We start from the raw sequence: 25,007 nt of genomic DNA, 5'->3' as shown, positions 1-25,007 counted from the left end.
AAAAAGCAGTAGAACTTCCCAACGAGAGAACAGTCACCAGAAAAGTATTGCCAAGTTGCAGCTAAAGATTTAGCCGAAGATCCCACCATTAAAATGAGTTGCGAAGCAATCACTGCAAGAAGGAAGACCATAAAGCAGAAAAATAAGAACACAGGGGAAATGGCCACATGACAGAGAGAAGAGACACGTGAGCTGACAGAACCCAGAGGGAAAAAGAGAAGAAAGAATAGAGGATCACAGAAATGAAGATTACAGGAAAGAGGAAAAATACTGTTAAGTAAATTCGGGGGAGGAGGAGGCAGAAAGGAAGGAGCAGAAGATGAAGAACAGAAGACGTAAATTAATTTTCTAATGCTCATAAAAAACCTAATATATTCTAGGTATGATTATAGTGGTGATCACCTGAAAATGCAAACTTTTACAATATTAGAGGATGTACAATTTTGCAAAAGAAAATAGTAAATGTAGTGGAGGCTGCCCTAAGGAGGAACTAGTCAACCGGAGTCTAACCTGGTAGGGTATTATCAGAGCCTAAATGACCTAGGGTAAAGGAAATACCCAACTCCAGCCAACTCTGGTGATTCTCCTCCACCCCAGGGCGAGAAAAAAAAATGAACAACATGTGAATTTCAGAGTCCAGAGGCACAGGCTCACTCAAGACTAAGATCATAGGCCATCAGAATACTTCCCCTTCCCCCACACCGCACACTAGGACTAAGAGTCTATTTACAGCAGTAAACACGCACATTCAAATTTGCTTGTATTTGCATAAAGACAAATCAGGAAGTATATTCAAGAAAATGATACAGGTGGTTGCTTGTTAGATGCCAGCAGGCAAAAACCAGAACCAGTGAGGGCTTGCCTTAAAGGGAAACATTACACTTTTATGTTGGCTTAATTTTGTCTTTTTTTTTTTAACCTAAATGAATGTATTACCTGCAAAAAAAAATGCATTTTTATTATTTAAAATAAAAGTTTAAAGCTTAAATATTTAAAAATAAAATTGGTTGCATTCCAACTGCACAAATTTCATCAGAAACCTGTCCTTTGATCCTGTTTTACCTTCACATTGTCATCCTACTTCTTTTTCCTACACACACAGACCTTCTGAAAGAGCATTAAACACAGAAACAGCCCCACAAACATAGAAAACAAACTTACAGTTATCAGGGGGCAAAGAGGGTGGGAAGGGATAAATTCAGAGTTTGAGACTTGCAGATACTAACTACTATATATAAAATAGATGAACAAGTTTCTACTGTACAGCACAGGGAACTATATTCAATATCTTGTAGTAACCTATACTGAAAAAGAATATGAAAATGAACATATATATGTACATGTATGACTGAACAATTATGCTGTACACCAGAAATTGGCACAACATTGTAAACTGACTGTACTTCAATAAAAAAGCAAAAAAAAAATTGCAAAAACAAGAGTAACAAATACTTTAATAAAAGTGTGAATAAATTATATAAGCTTTCTCTACTTCTTCACCCTCTTCCTCTTGCCACATAAATATTTGCAGTTGACTTCTCGAGGTCATTCATGATCTTATGTGGATGAAGCTATAAAAATTATTATCATCAATATATCTTTCTGTGAACAGCTATGCATAATGCTGTAGCTATATCAAATGTTGGTGAATTTAAAATGTTACGGAAGCTTGCTATTTATAGGGAATCAGAAATGAATCTTTTTCTTAGTAAGTGATGTTTGACTCCTAATTTATTTTTCTTATGTTACAATTTTGGATAATTTTAATTTTGTTAAAAATAATGTTACATGGGATGACTTTGATTTTTGAAATGAAATTTCAGTAAGACTTGTTACTTTTGGATTGTATTATTTTAAAAAGATCTGTGTATGTAATTAGATGTGTATTCACACAGGGCGTCACAAAGTGTCCACACTCCAGTTCAAGGGCTGCGTTTCATGCATTACAAACAATTAAGCCACCCCAATTATACACCAAGTAGTGTCCATGCATGGAAGCTCCTTAATCCTCCACCCCCAGGGTCTCTTCTTAGATTTCCCTACCCACATACCTACCGGTTTTGAATACGTTTGTTATCAAATCAACAAGTTCATTGGCATGTACTTGTTTCCTCTGGTTAATGCCAACTCCATTTTCCAGACTTAGCTGGTGTAAAAGAATCTAAAATTGTATTTTGTCTAAGGTAATAAAGGAGCACTCATTGTCATGACACAATTGAAAGAAAATGTGTTTTAAAAGTAAAAATAAATCAGCATATAACCTTAAAAAAATGGCCTTTGTTTTCCTCTCAGTGCCAGAACTTATTTCATTATGTTAATTCCAGGGGGCCAGCACAAGAAAACTAACTTAAATTGAACAGTAATCCATAGTGAAATTGACTAATCCTGTTTCACTTATTATCAACTCTGTTAAATGCAATGTACATTACATTGCAAATAACAAAGGAGCAAACAGTGTTTCTAAATTGCTAAGGCATTGGAAAGCCAAGATCTTTTTGTAGGGGGTATGCATGTAGCAATAAGGGATGTGTATGCAATGGGAATTTTGCAGCCTGTTCTTATAAAAAAGAAACCTGTAGGAAACTCTATCAGAATTCAAAAGAGTAATCTTTAACTTGGGCAAATCAAAGAAGCATTTTTATTTGGTGAAACCATGCACAAAGAAAAGCAAGTAAATAGCGATTAAGAATTTCGTTAGGAAAAGCCATACAACAATACGAATGTTCACTATGCTATGCAATGAACTGCAGCTTTGTGTTTACCAGACATCTCACATCCATGTATTTCCTGCCCTTACTGCGCATCTGCTTCTTAGGTATCGGCTCAATGACACTAAAGAAGCATTCTCAAAAGTACAGAAAAGTATGTACCATTTATCATTTATGTCAGGAGGAAGGGAATACAAATATGTATGTGTCTGTGAATGTATATATGTGTGTATGTGTGGGTATGCACATATATATATATATATATATATATATATAAACATATATCCTTATATATAAATTGATACACTTCCTTATTTTGTTAAGGTGCCTGTAGTGTGTAAGTGGAAATCAGGTTAAAGCAGCAACAATTCAAGTTAAAAATTTTGGGACAACATCTTGTTTCAAAAATTAGATTTTGGAATCATGCACATGTATTATATAATTATAAAATAGAATCAAATTTTTAAAAAACGATCTTAGAAATAATGAGTAAAGTGAAATAAATATTAACTGAGTGATTCAATTTTGGCCACAGCCAGTCAGAGAGGAAATGTTTCAAGGGACTTTCAAACAGAGTAATTTGGCCGCGCATCCACAGTGGGACAGATCCCAAAGGAAGCAAACTGCAAAATACAAAATGTAGCTGTTTTTGGTAACCATATCATTGGTGGTAATGTTGTATTATTCTTATGAGAACTTGTGAGTTAAACAAATGAGTAATTACATTGATGTTATTGAGAACTGAAATGTAGCACATGGGACAAATGAAATGCTGATGTAAGATCAATGATATTAAGTAAAATCTCTATAGTCTTGATTTTAAATTGGAAATATCTGTATAAATTCATAATGCATTTTATTTTTTTTAATGTATTTTTTTCTAGTTCTGTTCACTGGAAAAGGCCTAAAAACAATGAAAGACCAAATAGTGGTCTTGACCTGGCATTGCCAATTGAAAAGAAAACCAGGACTCCTTGAAGAAATAGCTGTTTCCAGGTAGGAAAATATGTCTTGGGTATTTTTCAAAATAAGAGAGGGTACCTGGGAATGGGGTTGGGAGTATAAAGGGCCAGAAAGCAAGGAAGCTATCAGAGAGGACTACACTGGGTCAAAAGAACTTAGGACTCAAATAGGTACTCACTGGTCAAAGATGAGCCAATCTGAGCATCGATAAAAGTAATAATTACAGTGACTTGAAAAACATTAAACTATTTAAATCCATGAGTTTACAATGATACCAAAAAATAGGCAGTCATTACCTTTAAAAAATATTAAGACAAAATCATAATTTTGAAAACCCAGAGATAAAACTTTAGGGCAACCAAATAGTTGGTGAAGACAAGTTTCTTTTTGCAGAAGTATTCACAGTAATGAGTGAAGAAGGAATGATAGAATTAGAATATTACCCTTCTGTATCCTCTAATGAATTAACACATGTAATTAGTGATGTTCAGTCACTACTACCATTGTAACGAGCAGCAAAACCGGAAATTATGTACTTCCTTTGGGAAGAACACACCACCACCTATGAAGTAGTCTGGGAAAAGAGTCAGACTTGAATATGATAATTACCAGTGTACATGAAATACAGAAAACAACAGGGCACATGAGCATTGTGAAGATGAACTCTCCCATGTGGACTGTAAGAAATTCTACAGGAAAAATGACTGGATTCTACAACAACAATAACAAAAAATGCAAAACAAAGATATACGATGAATCTATAAACTAGAAGACCCTTAAGAAACATGTTTAAAAAAGAGAAAAAGATACATGTTAACCAATCACAGTGCATGGACCTTGTTTGTATCCCAATTCAATAAACAAAGAGTGAAAAAAATACAGAATTTGCCAATGGCGGTTGACTTATCAGATACCTGCTGGGCCCCAGGAACTTTCCTTACGTCTATCCAAGAGGTCAGAGGCAGTAGTTCTTAGGCTTTCCAGGGTCTTCCTTAGTCTCTCTGAGGATATGTTCTGGATCTGGGAACAGGCCAGAAGTCCCAGAAGGGAACTCTCAACCCGTGAGATGTGGCAGGATAAATGCCTAATTTCCTTGAACTTCTCTGAGTCAGTGCTCACATGTGCCCCACACTGTCCTCCGGTGAGATCGACCCCTCTTTCAGACGACAGTGTCTCTCCGTTAGCACACTCTTCCCTGACTCCCATCCCCTCCACTTGCCCACTTCCTCCCACTCATAAAATGGTTCCTGGTGTCATCCTCCAAGGTGACATCAAAATCTTTGCCTTAAGGTCTGCTCTTTGGGGGAACCTAGGCTAAGACACTGGAATTTCCTAATAACAACTAACTTGTCTGGAGCATGATGATAGGGTTGAGGTTGTGCTTTTAAAAGGGGTTCTTTTAGAGGTGCTTTTTAAAGACATCCACAGGTAAAATTATATGATGCCTGGGATTTCTTTCAAAATAATGAATAAGAAGGTTGCTGGGAAAGTGGGTAGAGTGATAGACATGCAAGATCACTTCTGATTTGATAATCAGTAGAGTTAGGTGATGGGTTCGTGGAGGTTTATTCCACTGTTATCACTACTTTTTATAGATGTTTAATATTTTGCATAATAAAAAGCTTTATGAAATTAGGTCTACACTAAAGGTATCTTGGATTCAAAGAAAGTAGTAAAATCGGTTGCCTCTGGTTAAGGGTCATCAGGGAGGGAGGAGAATATGATAGGAGGAAGATATTTCAATGTATAATTTTTTTAATCCTTTAAAGCTGGACTAAGAGAAAGTATTACATTTTCAAGAACTAGAAAAAAAAAGTTATATGCAATAATATAGCGACAGCATTTAGAAGGAAATTTGAAGAGTAATATGATTGATCACAGCAGTTTTCTCATAAAGTCTTTCCAATGTAACCTACTGAGCTAAAGATAAGGACCAAAATCTTTAACACATCCTGTAAGTCCCCGCAGGATCCAGTCCACGTCCACCTCTCAAGCTGTAGCTCTTTATAACTTTCAACATGCCCCAAACGTGTTTTTTTTTTCTTCTCATTTTTGTCAATCTCTTTCTCTCCTCAAAAACCTTTGCACAAGCCATTTCCAATTCCTTAGGGAAGCATTCTCTAATCCCAGACTAAGTCCTCACTTCATATACATAAACAGCACCCTGTATCACCAATTGTCACCACTGTGATTTCGTAATTTTTATATTATATAATAATGCATACAGCTGCTATGCGTTTACTCCACAAATCCAGCTGTTTTAGAAATACATCTTTCTTTCCTGTCCCTTTCTCCCCTGTTAGAACTTCATCTTAATGACAACAGGTACTCTCTCACGGTCCCTTTGGAAACTTCAGTTGATGGTAGCACTCAATATTTATTGGGCAGAGACTGACAGATGAATGGATGGAAGATGAAAAACAAATAAGTAAAGAGAATGGATGCAGTCATGAGTTGAATCTTTTGAATTCTGGCCATCGGTTCTGTTGCCCAGTCAAAGACTTGAATTAACATGTAGCTGATCTTTGCACTTCAGTGTTTATGAAACCCAATGAAAACCTTGGCTGTATGCTATGAATAAGAAAAAAAAAAAGAATACTCTAATTGAAGCAGTTACCTCCAAGCTGAGGCCACTGCATCTCCATGGATCATATTAAAAACCACTCTCTCTCTCTTAACACCTTAACACAGCAGGCAGTACGGAGGGAACTCTGACTCCTCCACTATAATATGGGAATATTAAAACTTCTTTGCAATGTTATTACCAGTGCCAGTAAGTATTAAGATACATCAAAGGACTTTTTAAATATCAAGAATTAAAAAATCTAAGTTAGTCTGTCCTTTGAATGAGGTTAAAGTTAAAATAAAAATGAAAGCCATTCTTGGGCAGGAAAATTTGTCACAACAAGCAAAATGCAGAGATGAAGTATATGTGGAAGGGGAGATGGGGTCCATGTTGACCACGGTCTTCCAGTGGAATTCAACTGGCAGATTAGTGGCTCTAGCTCACTACATCTCATCTCTCCAGGATGAGTATGTCCACTGGAAAGGTAGCCTTCTCGGAATTCAGGATGAGATCCTCACTGAAGCATCCTTCTGCTTCATGTTTGCAGTGCCTTTATTCGGTACCCATTCAACCTAATTTCATATTGTTAGGAATTTGGACCATCCCGATAGCCTATTTCCACCACTCCAGCTTTTGGAAGGGATGGATGTGCCCACAAGGCAGAAACTGTGCTTGTACCTGGAGGGAGGCAATTTGAGAACAAATGAAAAGAGGGACCGATAGTCTTCAGACCTGTATTTTTTATGCTCATACACATCTGCATTGCTTATGTGCATCACTTCCTTTTCACATTGTCATGCAGGGTCAGGCCCGTCTCACCAGGCAAGGGTAACTAAGAGAGTAAAATTCACAGCCAATCACCTGCAGTAAGCCACCATAAAGCACTCTGGTCATAGACACTCCACGTGGGTGGGCGTTCCTGAGGATACCTACGCCTCTACTGCCTCCCGCTTTACGGGGCAAGCATGCCAGCAACATTATTAGCAATGCGGCACACGAACACCCTGGACTTCAGACAACATAGATTTGAGTGCCAGCAGTTTACAGGGATTGCCTTGGAAATACCTGCTGCCTGGAAGCTGGGACTCTTGCAAAGTGGCTGTGCCCCACAACCCCGCACCCAGATGAAGGAAGGAGCCCATGAGTTCCAGAGGAGGCTGACCTTGGATGCAGACCTCTGGCCTGGAGAGAGCCTCCCCACCCAACCTGGCCCAGCTAGTGCCTTGTCCAGACCACCTGGAGGAAGCCCCCATGTTCACTTTTAAATAATCTTGCCTGTTGCATCGGTCAACTGAAAAGAAATGCACAACCTGAAAGATGAGAATTTTATTTTCATTTGGCAGATTTTCTGAGGACTTCAAGTCTGGGAGACAGCTTCTCAAATAGCTCTAAGCAACTGCTCCCAAGATACAAGGGAGGGGCCAAGATATATAGGAGATTTTGCAACAAAGATCAGGTAGTCGGGACATCAAAAGATTACTGTTAATTAAAGAAAACAAGACATCTCAAGTTAATGAACTTAGTCCTTTTCTATTATGGGAAGATGCCAAGAGTCTGGGCTAATTGAAAGCATTTCTTTGATACGCATCTTAGCGATCTAGGGCCAGTATCTTATTCTTTCCCACTCTGAGTCCTCTCAGGGGACACCACTGGGGGTGGCTGCAGCGGCTCAAGTATTTTTCATTCACACATCACACAAAGCAACGATAACATATTTTTTTCAGATTCATTCTGAGTTAGCAGGGACATTCAAGCACGCAGCACCAGAAGTGGGACTACCTGCAAGACCGACCAACTGAAAAATACACATTGACTGAAAAATCTATTTCAATAAGCAGACTCTTCCCAGGCTTTCCTATTTGTGGATTCAGTTAAAGGGCTAAGTTAAAAATCTCTAGTTTTTCTCATGCTTATGTAACCCAGGGCCATCTTGTCTCCATTCCTCAAAATATGTGTATATATGACTGAAATACTCCTTCATTTCTATATGGAAAAGAGGAACAATGTACTCAGAAAGGAAGGAAGGTCATGAAATAAAGGTCACAAAGTGGAGCAATGAAAAGAAACCATTTATTTGCTGCCAGCAGGAGGGTCCGTCTTACCTTCAGATGGTTAGAAGTTTTATACGTTAGACTGGTCGGGTGAAAGCGGAGATGTGGAAACTCGCGTGTGATGTGTGAAACAGGTACAACTATTTCATTGTCAGTTGGAAGTTGATGCTGTCAGGACTTGCAGTTTAAGATCAGCAAGGTAAATGGGTGGTTCGCCCTAGGACCTGGCCACTCAGGAGTTTCAGCAAAAATGTTAACTCTTTACAGAAGCGAAACTGTCACAAAAATCACAGAAGAAGCACGACTATTTTAAGCATTGCCTCTGTTGAAAATAACTGAGAAAAAAGCTCTTTTAATTTCTGTGCAGAATCTCTGGGGCAAGTGCTTGATGGTACAAGATATAATATTTGCTCATGAAAGCTATTTCCTTTTAATGGACACTTATCTGATTTAAAAAAAAAACCACAGCAAGTGCAAATTTATCCTCAGATGCTAAACTGTATTTTAAGTTAATTAAAAAAAAAGTTCTGAAGAGATTGAATAGGGTGATTCCCCTTTCAACTAGCTGCAGTGACTCACGAAATCGCTCTTTCTCCTTTTTCTATGGTGCTAACACACACACCCGACTCAGCTACAAAATCAGCTTGATGAATCAACTTTAAGGGAAAAGTCAGTCTAGAATCGCTGCGAGAAGTTCTTATTCATCTTATGATGCTTATTTGGAGAACTTAACCCAGACTCTGTTCATATGGTGTCCCTAATATTTGGATTCTTCTGGCCATCTCTTTCTACTTCTTTACTCAAATAAGGACTCTGAGTGTATGCTTAAAATAGCTTCCTAAAATTAAAGAAAACCCTTCAAGTTAGCAAATTCTCAATTCCTCAAGATGTTGCTAAGAGTAAACCATGCTTTCTTGAGTGTTGGAGTATCATTTACATCTGCTTTAACACCTTGTCTTTTATTTGATTGTTCGGGAAGCACCAAGAGTGTGAGATGGATGTTTTAAAATTAAGAGTTGGACAGTGTCCATTGTCAGGGAGTTCCACCCACCTCCGTTACACAAGGGAATAAGCGTAGCTGTCCTTATATTTGAGGCTCTTCAACAAGACATCATGCAGACATAGAGGAGAGATTTTTCTATAGGAATAACCTGAAAGCAGCGTTAACAAGGAGATGTTAACTAAATTCAAACAAGGCTCAGCCACTCCCACGTCCCTAGAACACAGGCTGGAGGAAACCCCCACAAGAGCCGAAAGGAAGATCCTTTTAGCAGTACTTACCCTTCAGCTCAGCTCAGCTCTCCGCCACACACGGATCTTCTGTCATTTTGACAAGTTTTGCACCAGCAGTTGTGACTGTTCACCAGAGAGTCACACACGCTCATGAGCTGTTTTGTCAGAGCTTTGTTCTCGTGTCTTACGTGGATCATAATAAGGAGACTGTAAAGGGAAATACACTCAAAATATCAGTTGGTACCAAGGCAGAAAGACAGTGCTAACTGATGGTGTAGATCACATGGACATGTCCATACTCCCTATTACTGTGGGGTCCCAACTCAAGCTGTTACTCCAGTAAGGCAAAGCTTGTCCCTCTCTCTGTGTCTAAAAGGTGAAGGGAGAAGAAAGAGTTAGATATATTTCTTCTCTCTTATATACATACATTTGTATATATGAATACATGTGTATATGATTGATGTGTATCTCAATCCTGTGCACACATGACATATATGCATGTACATATATATATAGTGACTTTCTGATTTCCAGTCAGTAAACTTTCATTTTTATTGAATTGTTCGTTTCTATAACTGAGCACCTTAGAATGCTTTGCACCATTTAATTACATGCTGGTAATTAAATACATTCAAGGAGAAAAAAAATACCACCAAACAGATGTCGTATACTCAAGAAATGTCAAATTTGTTCTACAGATAAAAACAACTATATTAGTGTAAAGTAGATGTATGTCTAGCACAGCCTTTCCCGTGCTGGGTTTGTGCTTTTCCTCAAACTGTAACGTATTCTATGTCAGGAATGTTTATTTCAATGCTAAAAGCCTCTTCCACATTGTCAGTAAAGAATGGTCTGTTTCTCCGTGTCCAAAGCACGTCAGTAAAGCATGGTCATTTCAGAATGAGCAGGTGACTTTCACAATCAGCACCCAGCCATCCTTCCCTTTTGTTTTCAGATTTGTAGTTCACATGTCTCAAGAAACAGAATCCTCTTACACAAATATTCATGCCTAGTACAATTCATTTAATTGATTTTTACCAGGTGGCTTTGCCTGGACTTGTTTCTCAGTATTTGAAATTCTGCCTTGTTGATATTTCTTCTCCTGAGTGTACTTTATTTGTATCATGGTTCTCATGAGGACGCCTCGATGATAGGGACACTTCCTGCCTTGTGTTAAAAAAAAAAAGAGAAAAGTTGGTTAAATTTTCAAACACGTTTTTCTGTAATGCAGCAATAGTGATCTTGGCCGTGGCCATGTTAAATGCTGTGATGCACAACTGTGTTCACTCTTTGACAGAATACTCAAGCAATGTGCAGTAGAATTGCTTTAAGTTATAAGGTAATATCCACGTTAGCCTAACATAAACAACAAGAATGCATAAGTAGTTCATTTTTAAAATAAAATTAACTATAATACAATTGCGTCAGATATTGCCTGAGCACAAACCTAATTGTGTTTTGCTTGAATGTATATAATTGATGCAGGAATGTTTTTGTATAGAGTAATGTGTCCTTAAGACTCTAAAAGGAATCCCCATCTCCACCTAGGAATTTGGTTATAAAGTTGGAAAATAGTCTACCCTAATCTCTTATCACCAGAGAGTCAAGATATAATTTAGGTTAGCCATTAAAAGAAATCTTTTAAAAGAAAACTGTTCAACTGTGGTTGATATTTGGTATACCTTCAAAATAATTTTATCTCTATGTTATTGGTAGTATCAAAACACCAGAATATTTTGAGGACTCAAACAACAGCAAAGAAAGGAAATCTGTGAATTAAATGATTTGCCGTTGTGTTTATATATTTTCCAAAGCGTCTAGTGTAGAGGATCATGTTATTGACCAGCCCTGATTACATACTGGAAAGGCACTCGGATGAAGAATGGGAGTCTATGGTGTCGTGGTGATGGGTCAGAGAGACCTCTCAGGGTGCTCCCTTGTCTTCGATCCCCTGCCTTCAAAACAGCCACTGCCTACAGAATGGGGCTTCCTAATCAGGACTCTCCCACACACACCCTACACACCACAATCCCACAGTAATGGGCAGGATTATTTATTTAGATATTCTGTCTAGGAATATATAATTGTAATAATTGAGGATTCTTGTCTGTCAGTTTCATATGACCTTGGAATTACAAAGCAGCCAGATCATTTCAGGTCAAACCACTGAGAACAAGTTCTTGAACCCACCCCCGTGAGACAAGACTTTGATCAGCAGTAACAAAAATAAAGTGCAGGTCATTCTTGTAACCATGCTTTGAATTGAATGCCAACTTCTTTCTGTCCAATACGGCAAAATTATTATTTTTGTCACGTGCTAGTTAGTAAGCAGTTAATGGGAATACTTGCAAATAACATGGTTTTTCACAAAACCAAGCCAGATGTTAGTTTTTGTGTCCTCAATGCATGTGTTCTAAAAGTGTCAATATTCAGAAATTTCTCTAATACCCTAACATCTTCCTTTATGATCATAATCATTATCAAAATCGGCATTGTCACATTTATACAGACAGCAGGGGGTCACTCATGAAGACACAGGCGAAGAGAAAAAATACTTGCATAGAAGTAACTCCCTTCACAGCAGTGAAATCAAGGCATTGTTTTATCTCTAATAGAATAACCAGAAATCTGAGGACTGGGGTAATTTACCCAATGACAAAGTTTCAGACATTTAAAAATTTGGCACTAAAATGACGTTATTTACAAAAAAAGAAATAAAACATCATTTTGCAAGTGACATTTAATAAAAATGTTAATTATATATTAGACATATTCTTTATTATTTTGTTTAGAGAGGTTGATCTTCACAGTTCAAGATTCTTGCAGTGTGGAATTTACCAGCGAACTTTAGTCCTGCAATATGTCCTATGAATATTCATACTTTTTAAATAGTTGGATAATTGGCTGTATCAAAGCATGAAGCACCTCTTTGCCCCGCCAGGAAAGATGTAGTTGCTTCTTAGGGCTTGGAAGAATATACTAGCTGTTGTTTTAAAGACTTAAAAAAAAAATTTTCAACTCAATCTATTAACTCACAGGAAAGAAATTTAGAGAAGATGATCATTTACCAAAAAAAAAAAAGGAAAATATCTACTATTCAAATTAATGAATGCATAGATTTGGGGGGCTGCAGTTTAATATATGTTTTATTTTATTTTATATAATATCTTATTATTAATCTTGAGCCTGGAGAATGGCATGTATTATTAAAGTACCAACTTGAATTATTTTCACAGGCTAAGAAGCAAGAAATGATTGTATATTCTGAGACCATAAAGGAGGATTGTACTTGAGATTTAGGAAGATTTACCTGTCAAATAATTTGTAGGATAAAGGAGAGCAAGAAAATGACTGGGGGCAAATTCATGTATAAAAGACATGAGAATTCAGACTAGTTGGGTTGTCTGGGAAAACAAAACACAAGAATAAAAAAGACACCAATAATTATTTGTACATCTTTTACTAAAAATTAAAAAGGGAGTCTTTATTCAAGGCATAAAATATGGAAAATTCAGAAATGTGTAAAATTAAAACACATTCAGGATATAGAAACAGGATAATGGTTAGACATATGGGCTCAGAAGTCAAGAAAATCACTTATGGGGGGAGGATATAGCTCAAGTGGTAGAGCACATGCTTAGCATGCATGAGGTCCTGGGTTCAATCCCCAGTACCTCCTCTAAAAAGAAATAAGTAAACCTAATTACCTCTCCTACAAAAAAAGAATGAATTTTTTAAAATGTTTAAATAAATTAATTTTTAAAATTTTTAAGTATTAAGAAAGGAAAAAAGACTATATCTATACACAAATATATATGTGTATATATATTTAAAAAAGAAAATCACTAAGGTTTAAGCTATTTAATGAGTCTTAAATTTTCATTACTAAATTTAAATTTCTAGAAATTCAATTTAGTCCTTTTTAATTTATAATTTACATAAGATAATATCCACTTCCCAAAGTGAAACTTTGTACCAATTAAACAATAATTCCCAGTCCCTGCTCCCTTTCAGCCCTTGACAGCCATCATTCTATTTACTGTAATAGGTACCTTGTATATGTGGAATTGTACAGTATTTGTCCTTTGTGTCTGGCTGGTTTCACTCAGCAAGATGGTTTCAAGCTTCATCCATGTTGCAGCATCTGTCAGAATTTTATTTCTTTTTAAGGTCAATTTTTAATTTATATATAGATAATTTATATATTTTATTTATGTATTTATAATTAAAATTCTATGTATCTATTTATATAAATTAAATATATATATAGAGAGAGACAGAGAGAGAGAATTTGGAATTGCTGGATCATATGGTAATTCTATTTTAAATGTTTTGTAGGACTATCATACCGTTTTCCGTAATAGCCACACCATTTTACATGCCCACCAGCAACGCACAAGGATTCCGTTTCTCCACATCCTTACCACTTGTTATTTTTCATTTTGTTTCTTTTTAACAATGGTCATCCTAGTGAGTGTGAAGTAATGTCTCACTGTGGTTTGATCTGCATTACCCTAATCCCTAGTGATACTGAACATCTTTCCATGTGCTTATTATCTGTCTGTAACAGATTTTGACTTAAAGTCTATTTCGTTTGATATTAGTATAGCCACCCCTCCTCTCTCCTGGTTACTATTTGCGTGAAATTTCCTTACACTTTCAACTTACATATGTGTTTAGATATAAAATGAGTCTATTATAGACAACGCATAGTTGGCCTCTGTCTTCATATCCATTCTATCTATCTGTGTGTTTTGACTGAAAAATTTTAATTTATTGACCTTAAAAGTAGTTACTGATGAGGACTTATTTTTGACATTTTGTTATTTACTTTTCCTATGTCTTACAGTGTTACTGTCCCAACTACATTTCCAATGTTTTTTTAATCACAGTTTCTGTTTCTCCTTTGGCATTGAATTGCCTCGATTGCCTCTATACTGAGTGAATTTATTGTATTGTAATTTAATATTTTAAACATAGTTACCCTCTTTGAATACATTTATAAACTGCTTTAAAAGCTTTTTCTGCTAAATCCCACCTCTTGGCTCACTCAGTCAGTTTCTACTGACTATCTTTTTTCTTGAGTGTAAGTCAAACTTTCCTGTTTCTTTGCATGGCTCATGATCTTTGCATAAAAATTAGACATTTAAAACAATGTATTATAGCAATATCCTGGGTTCTGTTCTGGTTTTTTCTTTATTTTGTTTTGTTTTTAATATTTTTGCCTAGACTGAAGCTGTGGAATCTGTCTCCTTCTCAGTGCAAGTGATGTTTCTGCTTAATTTTTTATTTTCCCATTTTATTTTCCAGTCTGGCTCCCTAGGGTTTGCTCTTATGTTTGCATAGCTTAGTGGTTAGCCAGTAATTTAGGAAGAGTTTATATTCAAACACCTGAAACCCATAAGGCTGCCATCCTAGGCAGTTAGATGTCTTTGTGGTTTGGGGAGCCCGTTCCTATTTAGAGCCCGTTCTCACATCTCCTTTGCCTCTTACTTCTTGCTGGATTCTCCCAGGTCCACTTTGCTCCTGTATGTAGTTTCCCAGTCAGCCAGGTATATACAGAGAACTTACCTCAGCACTTCTGTGGCTCTCACCTTCCCAGAATCTCACATTCATTTCTGCCTGATTGCCTGCTTGCCACGCTGGGACCTCAATCTTGGGGTAGCACGGTTGCAGGTGTTTCCCATTCATTTCCTGTCGAGTTTGCCATTTAAAGCTGACAAAGCTACAAGATGTCACCCTTGCCCAAAATTGAGTCTCCCACTCGCAGCAGATCTGCTAGGATTTTTTGGCCAGTCCTATGCTGGTAAAGCTGCAGTTCTCAACAATCAGGCTGGGGAAAGGGGATAGGAGCAATCTGAGCCCAGAAGGCCCCAGACTCCCGCTGTCTTCACCCTCAAACTCTTCTCATTTTATCTTCTTGATTTGTCTCACTGTCCCCCATCTCAGAGCCCTGAAATGGCTCTTTTCATCCAGTGTTTTTAAAACTTTGTTTTTGTTTTTGTTGTTTTGGGTTTTTGTTTGTTTTGTAGACAGGATTCACTGACAAAATGCCTCCACAGGCAGAAGCTTGTCTTCTTTATCAACTTTGGAGTAGTTTAAAATACTCGTATTCTATAGCACATTGAAGTAAGTTAGCTAAAATAATTATCTCTGTAGATTTTATTCAGTTTTGCTTTTTCACTTTATTTTCATCAATTCTGCCCTGCAAACTTCTGTCTTCAGCTGCTTTTGGGGGCCAGCTGTATCAACCCCATACACTCATGGAACAATTCCTGTCTACTAATTTTGTGCCGGGTTATAGTCACATGGAGAAGAATGTGACACACTCCTTGAAACAGAATATCCTGCATCCCTCCTGTGGGAAATGATCTATTTAGTCCTTTTTCATATTTGTTTGAGTCTTTTTTGTATAACATCTTGTTTATTGCTCATGTTTTTAAGTGTTCCACTAAATATTATAAAAAGCTTGTTTAAATTTCATTTTAAAAATTTCAGTATCTGAATCCCTTAGGAATAGGATTCTTTGGCTTCTTGATTCTGGTGATGCCCTCTTACCGAGGCTTATTTCCTGGTATTTGTCATACAGAGTGTATGGATTTTATGGGGAGAAAATCCCAGTGTTCAAGGGTTTGCTCTCCAAAGAGGATCTTCTTTCCCTTTGCTGTGTGCTCTGGGACACTACCCATCCAGCACAAGCTAATTTCGTGGTTTCCATTTTCTGTAACCACACAGGTAATGTATTTTTGACCCTGAAACCTATATTTAGAAAAGCCTCATTTAAAATTCTTAGAAACTTTTCTAACCTAGATCTTAGGCCAAGAGAGGTGAGTCTTCTTGTGGCCTCTCTTTGGTAAGTGGCTGTTTCTGGTTCATATTTTCAGTTTTGTGAAAGTACTTTATGGGTCCCTAGTTTATGTGTGCGGATTTCAAGTCTAATTCCTCCCCTCCTGATGACCCAAGAATTAGCCTCATGTCCCCAGAGTTAGTATTAAAATGCGATCCATTAGGCTGTAGTCTTTGTTAAATTCCCCAGGACAACCTCAACCTCAAAGTAAGCTTCCCCTCCCCCCCCTCCAATCTTTATTTCTAGCCTGTGCATTTTCTCCTTAATTTGAAGGGACTATGGTACTATTGAGGAGTATATGATATTTTATATAGCATTTTCAGTTTCTTTGTTTGTCCTTTAGGTGCCAGAGCAGAAACCTCCATAGGGGTTTTAGTAATTTTTAGAGTTTTGTTCTGGGATCTTCTAAGTAGAAAATCATGCACATGTAAATAATGTTTGTTCACCAGTCTCCTTGCTGATAAATATAATTTTAAAACAGTGCATTGCCATGGCTGAATCATCCTGAACAATGTTCAATAATCAGAGTGATTGCATTCTAGTTTTAATGTTTTAATGAGTTTAACAGTTTTAATGAGAAGGACATGTATTTTGCTTTATAATTTTGGCTCTGGGTTTGAAATAGTCAGTCACAAAAGTGATTGACTTACTCTTTGTAGTTCAATAATTTTTAGCCAGGATGTATATGCAAATGTCACAAATGTCTTTTTCCGCACCTATTGAGATGACTGCAAGGTTTCAAGTATTCAAGTACTGCAATATTTTTTGTCATGCAAATGACAGCTGTTACCACCTCCAGGAGAGGAATCTTACCCCATAAGGAGCAGCAGTCCCAGGATGTCCACTTACTCCATGGTTTGGGGCTGCAAGAAAGACCTGAGTCACACATACTACATGAAACAAGGTTTACTCCCAAACAGAACAGACAGAGCAACACCAGCTTCAATAGTGGGTGTTAGGCCTCCAGCCAAAACTGACACAGATGATGGTCTCTAAGTACCCCTCTCTGTAAGCAAGGGACCTGGCGTCTCCACTGTGTCTGAGATATAGACAGCTGAGGACATACCTGAGGGCCATGTGATGCGCATCTTTAACAGAACAAAGAAGCACATACCTGGAACAGGGCAAGACACTCTTACACAGGGCGATGTGAGCAGCACAGGGGGTGGGGGCGCCTTATCCCTCTTTAAATATCCTAGGCCCAATGTGACTCTTTTGGGGTCATGCCTGGGTAAAAAGACTGCATGCACAAAGGAACGAAAGGGCCTTTCCCAACAATTTTCTAGTGTTGAAACTCTTTGCATTTTGAAAAATCCCAACTTGGTCATATTTTACACCTACACGAATTTCTGTAAATATATATATTTTATATACTTGAAGTATATGTTTTATGGATTTCATATTCACACATATGCATATACAATGCAGTTGTTTTAATTTAGAGTTTTGTAAGTACATTCATGTAGAATTTATTAGGTATGCAGTTTTCTATCTCTGGTACGTATTGTACATACAAGTGTAGGAATCACGCTAGTTTTATAATTAGAAAGGGATTTTTTTTCTTAAATTTTCTTTGTGGAAGTTCAAATTTTAAAAGAAATATATGTTCATTTTGTCTATTTAGAATAATATGAAGATGCATAAAATGAAGTTAGTGATCTCCTCCTGCTCTCAAACTCTTTCCATTTTATTTCCACATTCTTCTGTTTATAAAAAATACACAAATAATTTATGTATTTTACCTTTTTGTTGTTTGGGTGGTTTGTTGGTTTTATTAAAATGGAATTAAAATGGGATCTGTACTTCTCATGACTTACTTTACTGAATTAATGTTATTGGGTATACTGGCTGTCACTTCAGGTTTATATGGATAGATTTATCTTACGTTTTTTTAAGAGTCACATAACATTCTGCAGTGTGGATGAGCTGCAATTTATTCAAAATTTTCTCAAGTACATGAACATTCACATAGGATTTACAAACATTTTGCTTTTGTTTTTGTTTGTTTTGTTCTGTATATATAAATTACATAAAAGTATTTCCAAGTTTATAAGATAAATTTATCAAAGTACGATTGTAGTACAATATACATTCCCAGAAAAGTTTCCTAATGGGTTATGGTCATTCACACTTTCACCAGTAAAATATGAGAGTGACCATTTCTTCTTCATATTATTATAATTTCTGTATTTTATCTTATATTATTTTGGGTGAAAGGTAGGGTAACACTGTATATTCAGTTGTCATTTCCCAGACTGCTAAAGAAATTGACCACTGCATTATGTGTTTATTTTCCCTCAGATTTCCATTTTTTGGATAACTGCATTTTCTTCAATTATAATATTATCAAATTACTTTACTTTTCAGTATCAATAAATTGAAGCATATCATTATTAACAATAATAACTAGGGAGGAGAGGGGATAAATTAGGAGTATGGAATTAGCAGATACAAACTATTATACATAAAATAGATAAGCAACCAAGATGTACTGTATACCATAGGGAACTATATTCAATATCTTATAGTAACTTATAATGGAAGAAAACCTGAAATATATATACTTATGTAAGTAACTGAATCACTTTGTTGTACACCTGAAACTAACACAATGTTATAAATCAACTATACCTCAATAAAAAAGGAAAAAAAGAAATAGTAACTAATTTTTGTCATATAAGTTAGATAAATATTCCCCATCCACTGTTTTTTTGATGTTATAAAGTTAATGGTATTTTGACGTAGGTTTTAAAAAATCATTTTAATGAAGTATAAATTACATACATAAAAATGAACATATCCTAATTGTACAGCTTAATAACTTATCACAGTGAACACAGCCAAGAGGCCATCACCCAGACCAAGAAATAGGATGTCAGCTACTAAAAACTCTCCCATTGTTTTCCCTTATTCATTATGCCTTCCTTCATCTGTCACTTTCAACACTGTGCATTAGTTTTGTCCATTAATAAGATTTCTATTTGTACACATATTTTAAACACATTATGACTTCAATGTTTGATACAATCAATTTTCATTTTGCTAAAAATGTCATCTTTTTATTGCTTTTTTTCTCTGTTTTCATGTTTTCCCTCTCACATGGTGTCAGGTTCCTTCTGTGTGAAAACCTCCCTTCAGTACATCCATTAATTTGTATCTGCTGCTGATAAAGTCCCTCATCTTTTGTCTGTGGGAAAATGTTTACTTACTTTACTGTCATTTTGAGGGGTATTTTCACTGAATATAGAATTTAAGCTGGCATTTCTTTGAATTTTTTGATGATACTCTTCCATTGCTTTACAACTTCCACGTTTTTGTTATGTGAGCAATGATTTTTGTCATTACTCTGACATTCCTTTGTTTTCACTGCTTCCTTTAAGAAAAAAATTCTATTGTTCTTCTCTACCCCCCCCAATAATTTCACTTGCTATGTCCAAGTGTGGTTTTCTTTTGTATCCTGCTTCATCTTTTTAGCAATTTTTGGAGATTTATTTATTATTATTTAATTTTTTAATGGAGGTACTGGGGATTGAACCCAGGACCTTGTGTGTGCTAAGCATGTGCTCTACCACTGAGCTATACCCATCCCTTTTTTTTAGCAACTTTTGAATCTTTGTCTTAATGAGTTCCATTGATTTTATAAGAATTTCAGTATTAACTCTTCAAATATTGCATCTGCTCTTGCTCCCTTCTTTTCTTCCAAGTTAGACCTTTTCCAAAATGTAATATGTCTCTTACTCTCTTTTCTCCATTTATTTTTATTGGTTTGTTTCTCAATGCTTTATTCTGGATATTTTCTCTTTTTTTGTATATATATATATATTTTATTGAAGTCTAGTCAGTTTACAATGTTGTGTCAATTTCTGGTGTACAGCACAGTGCTTCAGTCATACATGAACATACGTATATTCATTTTCATGTTCTTTTTCACCATAAAGTACTACAAGATATTGAATAGAGTTCCCTGTGCTGTACAGTGGATATATTCTTTTGATCCGTCTTTCATATCACTAATTATCTTTTCACCTGTGTCTATTAATAGTGTTACTCATCTAATAAATTTTTGATTTCAATTGTTTTATTCTTTAGATCTGGAATTTCTGATGGGTTGTTTTGATTTTTCTAGTTCACTGCAGAAATTTTCTGTAGTTTCATGTTATTCACTAAAAGTATTAACCATATTAACATATTGATCTGTGCTTTATAAAGCCTCTTAATCTTTTATGTGTGAAAAATCCACTTAAATCGTCTATATTATTGATTAAATTAATTACATCTTACCTTAATACTTCACTGCAGTACTCTGATGATGTCATTCCATTGTCTTTAGCCATCCACAGTGGCTAATGTTAAATCTGTTTCTTTCTAGCTAATAGATACGTTTTTAAATACCTCATAATTTTTAATATAGCCTTCTAATTTTTGATATTCTGTCATATTGCTATGATGTATTGGTATGTGGCTTTATTTTTATGTACCATACTTAGTAATTTCACTGTACTTTTGAGCTGAATTTTTGTCTTTAATCCTAGGAAATTTTCATCTTGTATCTCCTAAAAATTTATTTCTCCTTTATGATAAAAGTTATTTCCTTTATGGTAAGTTTCTTACCACTCATTACATGTTTATCAGAGTTTTTCAACCTAGGCTTAAAGTATCTTAATTTCTTTTACATTTTTGAAATTGTACTTGCATTTTTTTTCTACATCTGATGTCTCTTGAGTATTATTTTCAAATTAACTAATTGTTTCTTCATCTTTGCCAGCCTTGAGCCCTATGTTTAGTACTTATCAGTGACCATCGTGTCCAATGCCAAGAATTCTATTTTCTTCTTTTCCACCAATATTTTTTCATTTCACGTTGACTCCTATTTTTATTTACTTTTTATAATTTTGTAATAAGTATAATTTTTCTATTTATAACTCAGAGCATTCCAAATTAATATATTTTACTTTCTATGATTTTTCCCATGAAGAGTAAATGAATAAATGTCCAAGCTGATTTTATTTTTCTGTATTTTTAAATATTATAGTATCTTGAAGTATTTTAGTATATTGGTTAGTGTAGTCATTTCAGTGTAGAGAATTCCTTTTTCTGCTCCCCTCCCACCATCATCTCTTCTTCTGTGATTACCACCCTTTGGGTTGCAGATCTGTGGCTACCTCGATGTAAAACCAAGGCCCTAAGTTTAAATTAGGTCTTATAAAAGTCATTCAGGACTTCTGAGTTGTAGAATTATTGGGAGATGTCACATTCAGCCAATACTGTTGCCAGTATATGTAACCGGTGTCCAGGTTCTTGTCCCGTCCCAGAAAGAATTCAGAGACAATATGGTTAGGAAAGTAAAGTGAGGATTTATTAAAGGATGGACAGTACACTCTCAAGGGGAGAGCGGGCAGGCTCAGGTGAGCAGCTGCCCTGGGTTTCCTTGGCAAGTTGGTTACACAGAATATAAAAATGAATGGGCAGAATATTCATTAGGGAGGGAAGGGTTTGGGGTCGTATTCTGTAATTTTTATTGCAATTCCGCCTTCCAGGAGGGAGGAGGGATTTTTGTCCTTATTTTGTCTAAATCGGACATATGGTGCAGGAACATGATGGGTACTTCTAATCTGCAAGGCTAATTTTATTGAAATGAGGGCATAATGAGCAAAAGGTTACATTCAGACACTGGAGATTACTGCTTTTTCCCACCTTTCTTTGTAGGCCTGGACCATTCATCACCCCAATAGGTGTGACCACTTATCAGCCCAGAGGTTCCTGCTTTTCTTTCTCTGCCCAAGGACCCCTGGTGCTTACATGATGTAGGGTTTCCCATATTTGGCCTATGCCCCTCCTTTCTGCCCAATTCCTGCCATTTGGCCTGAGGCCCCCTTTCTCTGCTCATGTCTAGCTATCTGCCTGCTCTGACAACATAAGCCAATAGATGAGGTTCAGTTCCCAGGGAGTAAGCTGTGTCTTTGTAATTCCTGCTCCCCCAAAGATTTAGCTTAGATGGCCTGAGAATTTTTTCAGGCTTTCCTCCTGAGTTGGGAATTCCAACCCCATGTCTTCTTTAAGCTGAGCAACTGGCCCTGATGTCCCATCTGGCGTGAAACCCTTGATTCCCCATCACACTGCACTATTTGTACTCCCACATACCACTTCCTGCTAATGAGCCCACAAAGTACATGAACTTGGCTCCACCCACCATGTAGCAATTCTGTTGTGTTGATAATCCATGCAGATACTTATCTGGCTTTTGAGACAGGCCATGTCTTCGGTTGTTTGTTTGTTTGTTTGTTTGTTTGTTTTTTCATGTGTTGCTTATCATTCCTATGTGTCAGAAAAGGATTAAAGTATAAAATGACTAGGTCATCTTGGTTGGAACTCATCTCTTTTTCTTCAGTCTTGAAGAATACCTTCTAATATTTCAGTTCTCTTGCTTTACAAACACACACACAAACACATACACTCTGGATATATGTGCCAGTGCATTCATATACACACATACACACATATATATGTATATATCACATATATGGTGCATATATGCATATATGTAGAAATATATTTATTAATTCATTCATCTACACACACACAGTTTGTACACACACACACACACACACACAGATCTTCCTCAGTTTACAATGGGGTTATGTCCCAATAAACCCATTGTAAATTGAAAATACAGTTAAGTTGAAAATGCATTTAATACATCTGCCAAACATTACAACTTAGTCCAGCTGAACTTAAAAATGCTCAGAATGATTACATTAGCCTACGGTTGCACAAAATCATTTAACACAAAGCCCATTTCATAATAAGTTATTGAATATCTCATGTCGTTGATCAGATACTATATGGAAAGTGAAAAACAGAATGTTCGATGGGTCCAGAATGGTTGTGTGATGATCGTTCACCCTCATGATCACGTGTCTGACTGGGAGCTGTGGCTGCTGCTCTGCCCGCCATCACGAGAGGGCATCAAACTTTCTTCCACTGACCCTGGAAAAGAGCAGAATTCAACATCTGAAGTACAGTTTTTACTGCGGGCATTTTACTTTCCCATTATCAAAAAGTCAAGAAATCTCAAGTCAAACCATTGCAAGTAGGGGACCGTTCACATATATATAAATAAATGAACTGGTACCTCCACCCAGATGCCCTGTGTGTGTGCATGTAGGTGGTGTGTGTTTACATACACGTGTAACTTGCTTTCTCTTCTCAATGGAGAATTATATTGTCAGTATCTCAAGTGCAAGAGAGTCAAAGGAGTTCTACATTTATTTTCTTTTTGGATTAGTTTCTTACAAAATCACTAATAATGATCCTGGCTAGAACTAGACTACCCTAGAACTAGATAGTCTGTCTCTAGGGAAGCTGGTACTTGAATTGCAGTGAAGTCAGCCTTCTACCTAACAAGATGAGTGGGGTATGTGGTTGAATTAAATCACAAATGGTACTCTCTTAAATTTTATTTTTGGTAAAATATTACTTAACATGTAAAACAGATCCTTTCTCCTTCAAAATGCATGACAGCCATTTACTAATGAATGCTTTTAAATTTTTCTGCCTGAGCCTTAAGATATAACAAATTATAAATTCAATTTTTTTTTTCCTGTAAAGATGGAGAAAAGGAAGCAGGCAGGTGGAGTAAGATTTGGGCCCGGAAAGTCAAAGCTTTATTCAAAAATTGGAAACGATTCTGTTTGTTAAGCTAGCATTATCTCTTTGCACACGTTTGATTGGAATCATGCAACAGTCACTTAAATCCTGCTTTAAAGGAGCCCACTGGAGTTGTCATCTTTCTCTTCGTGACAGGGAGTCATTTATAATATTTTGTTCTAGAAGAGAAGTCAAGGGAAGTGAAGGAAAAAGGGAAATGAGAAGAAAGCAAAGAAATAAAAAGCAAACTTAATATTGCTTACTTCTTTTGTTTTACCTCTCTGAGAAGCCATTCTTTTCTTAGTGATTGGCATTTTTACAAGTGGTTTCTTATGGTTAAAGGCTCTTCAGTAAACTCCTTTGATAGCATAATCCACTCCCTAAATGTACCCAGTACCACTCTGGTTGTCACATTTTGTTCCAGAGGCCAGATGCCTCTTCCTTCTCTTGGTCCTGGTGCTCCAGACAGGCAACATAATCCCGTCAGTCTTCAGCTGTGACACACAGATACTCTCTTGACTGCGTCCATCTATTTCTTAGCCCTTGTTCTGGAGGAAAATGGGCAGCTTTAGTGTAGAAAGGCATCCACTGTCTCAACTCATGTGTGTATACTGGAAACTCGGTGCCTAGCTCAATGTTTTCCCAACAGTTTGCTCTGGGTAGATGTTCCAGTTCCAGGAGAACCAAACAGCTCTGAATCTTGTAATATTAATGAGGAGGTGGGGAGGCTGGAAGACAAGTTTGTTCCACTTGTTCCATTTTTGACTGGATTCTATTCCTGACCAGAACCTGTAGGGTAGCCATCTCCTCAGGCCTTTAGCCTTCTTCTATTTGGCCTGTGGAGGAATGTCCCTGCCACCTCAGTGAACAAAGGATATTGTAGCCATCAAGCCATCAGCCACCTCAGCTGCCCCGATGGTGCCCCTGAGGGGACTCAGGATGGAGAAAAGCAGGATACTGGCCCTGGATCGTTAAAATGCACATCAAAGGAG

General features: G+C 36.6%; 1 protein-coding gene across 1 annotated transcript in view; it reads left to right on the top strand.

Annotated features, from left to right (window-relative positions):
* Positions 1-25,007, top strand: part of UNC5D (unc-5 netrin receptor D) — a 599,258-nt gene that overhangs the window by 66,341 nt on the left and 507,910 nt on the right. Inside the window, exon 2 of the mRNA XM_072950289.1 lies at positions 3,593-3,704. The gene's annotated coding sequence lies outside the window, so the exon portion shown is untranslated. The remainder of the gene's footprint in view (positions 1-3,592; positions 3,705-25,007) is intronic.

This window comes from Vicugna pacos, chromosome 26 (assembly GCF_048564905.1).
Source record: "Vicugna pacos chromosome 26, VicPac4, whole genome shotgun sequence".
In the NCBI taxonomy this organism is placed as follows: Eukaryota; Metazoa; Chordata; class Mammalia; order Artiodactyla; family Camelidae; genus Vicugna; species Vicugna pacos.
Note: the sequence above shows the minus strand (reverse complement) of the source record. Positions and strands in the feature narration are given on the sequence as shown.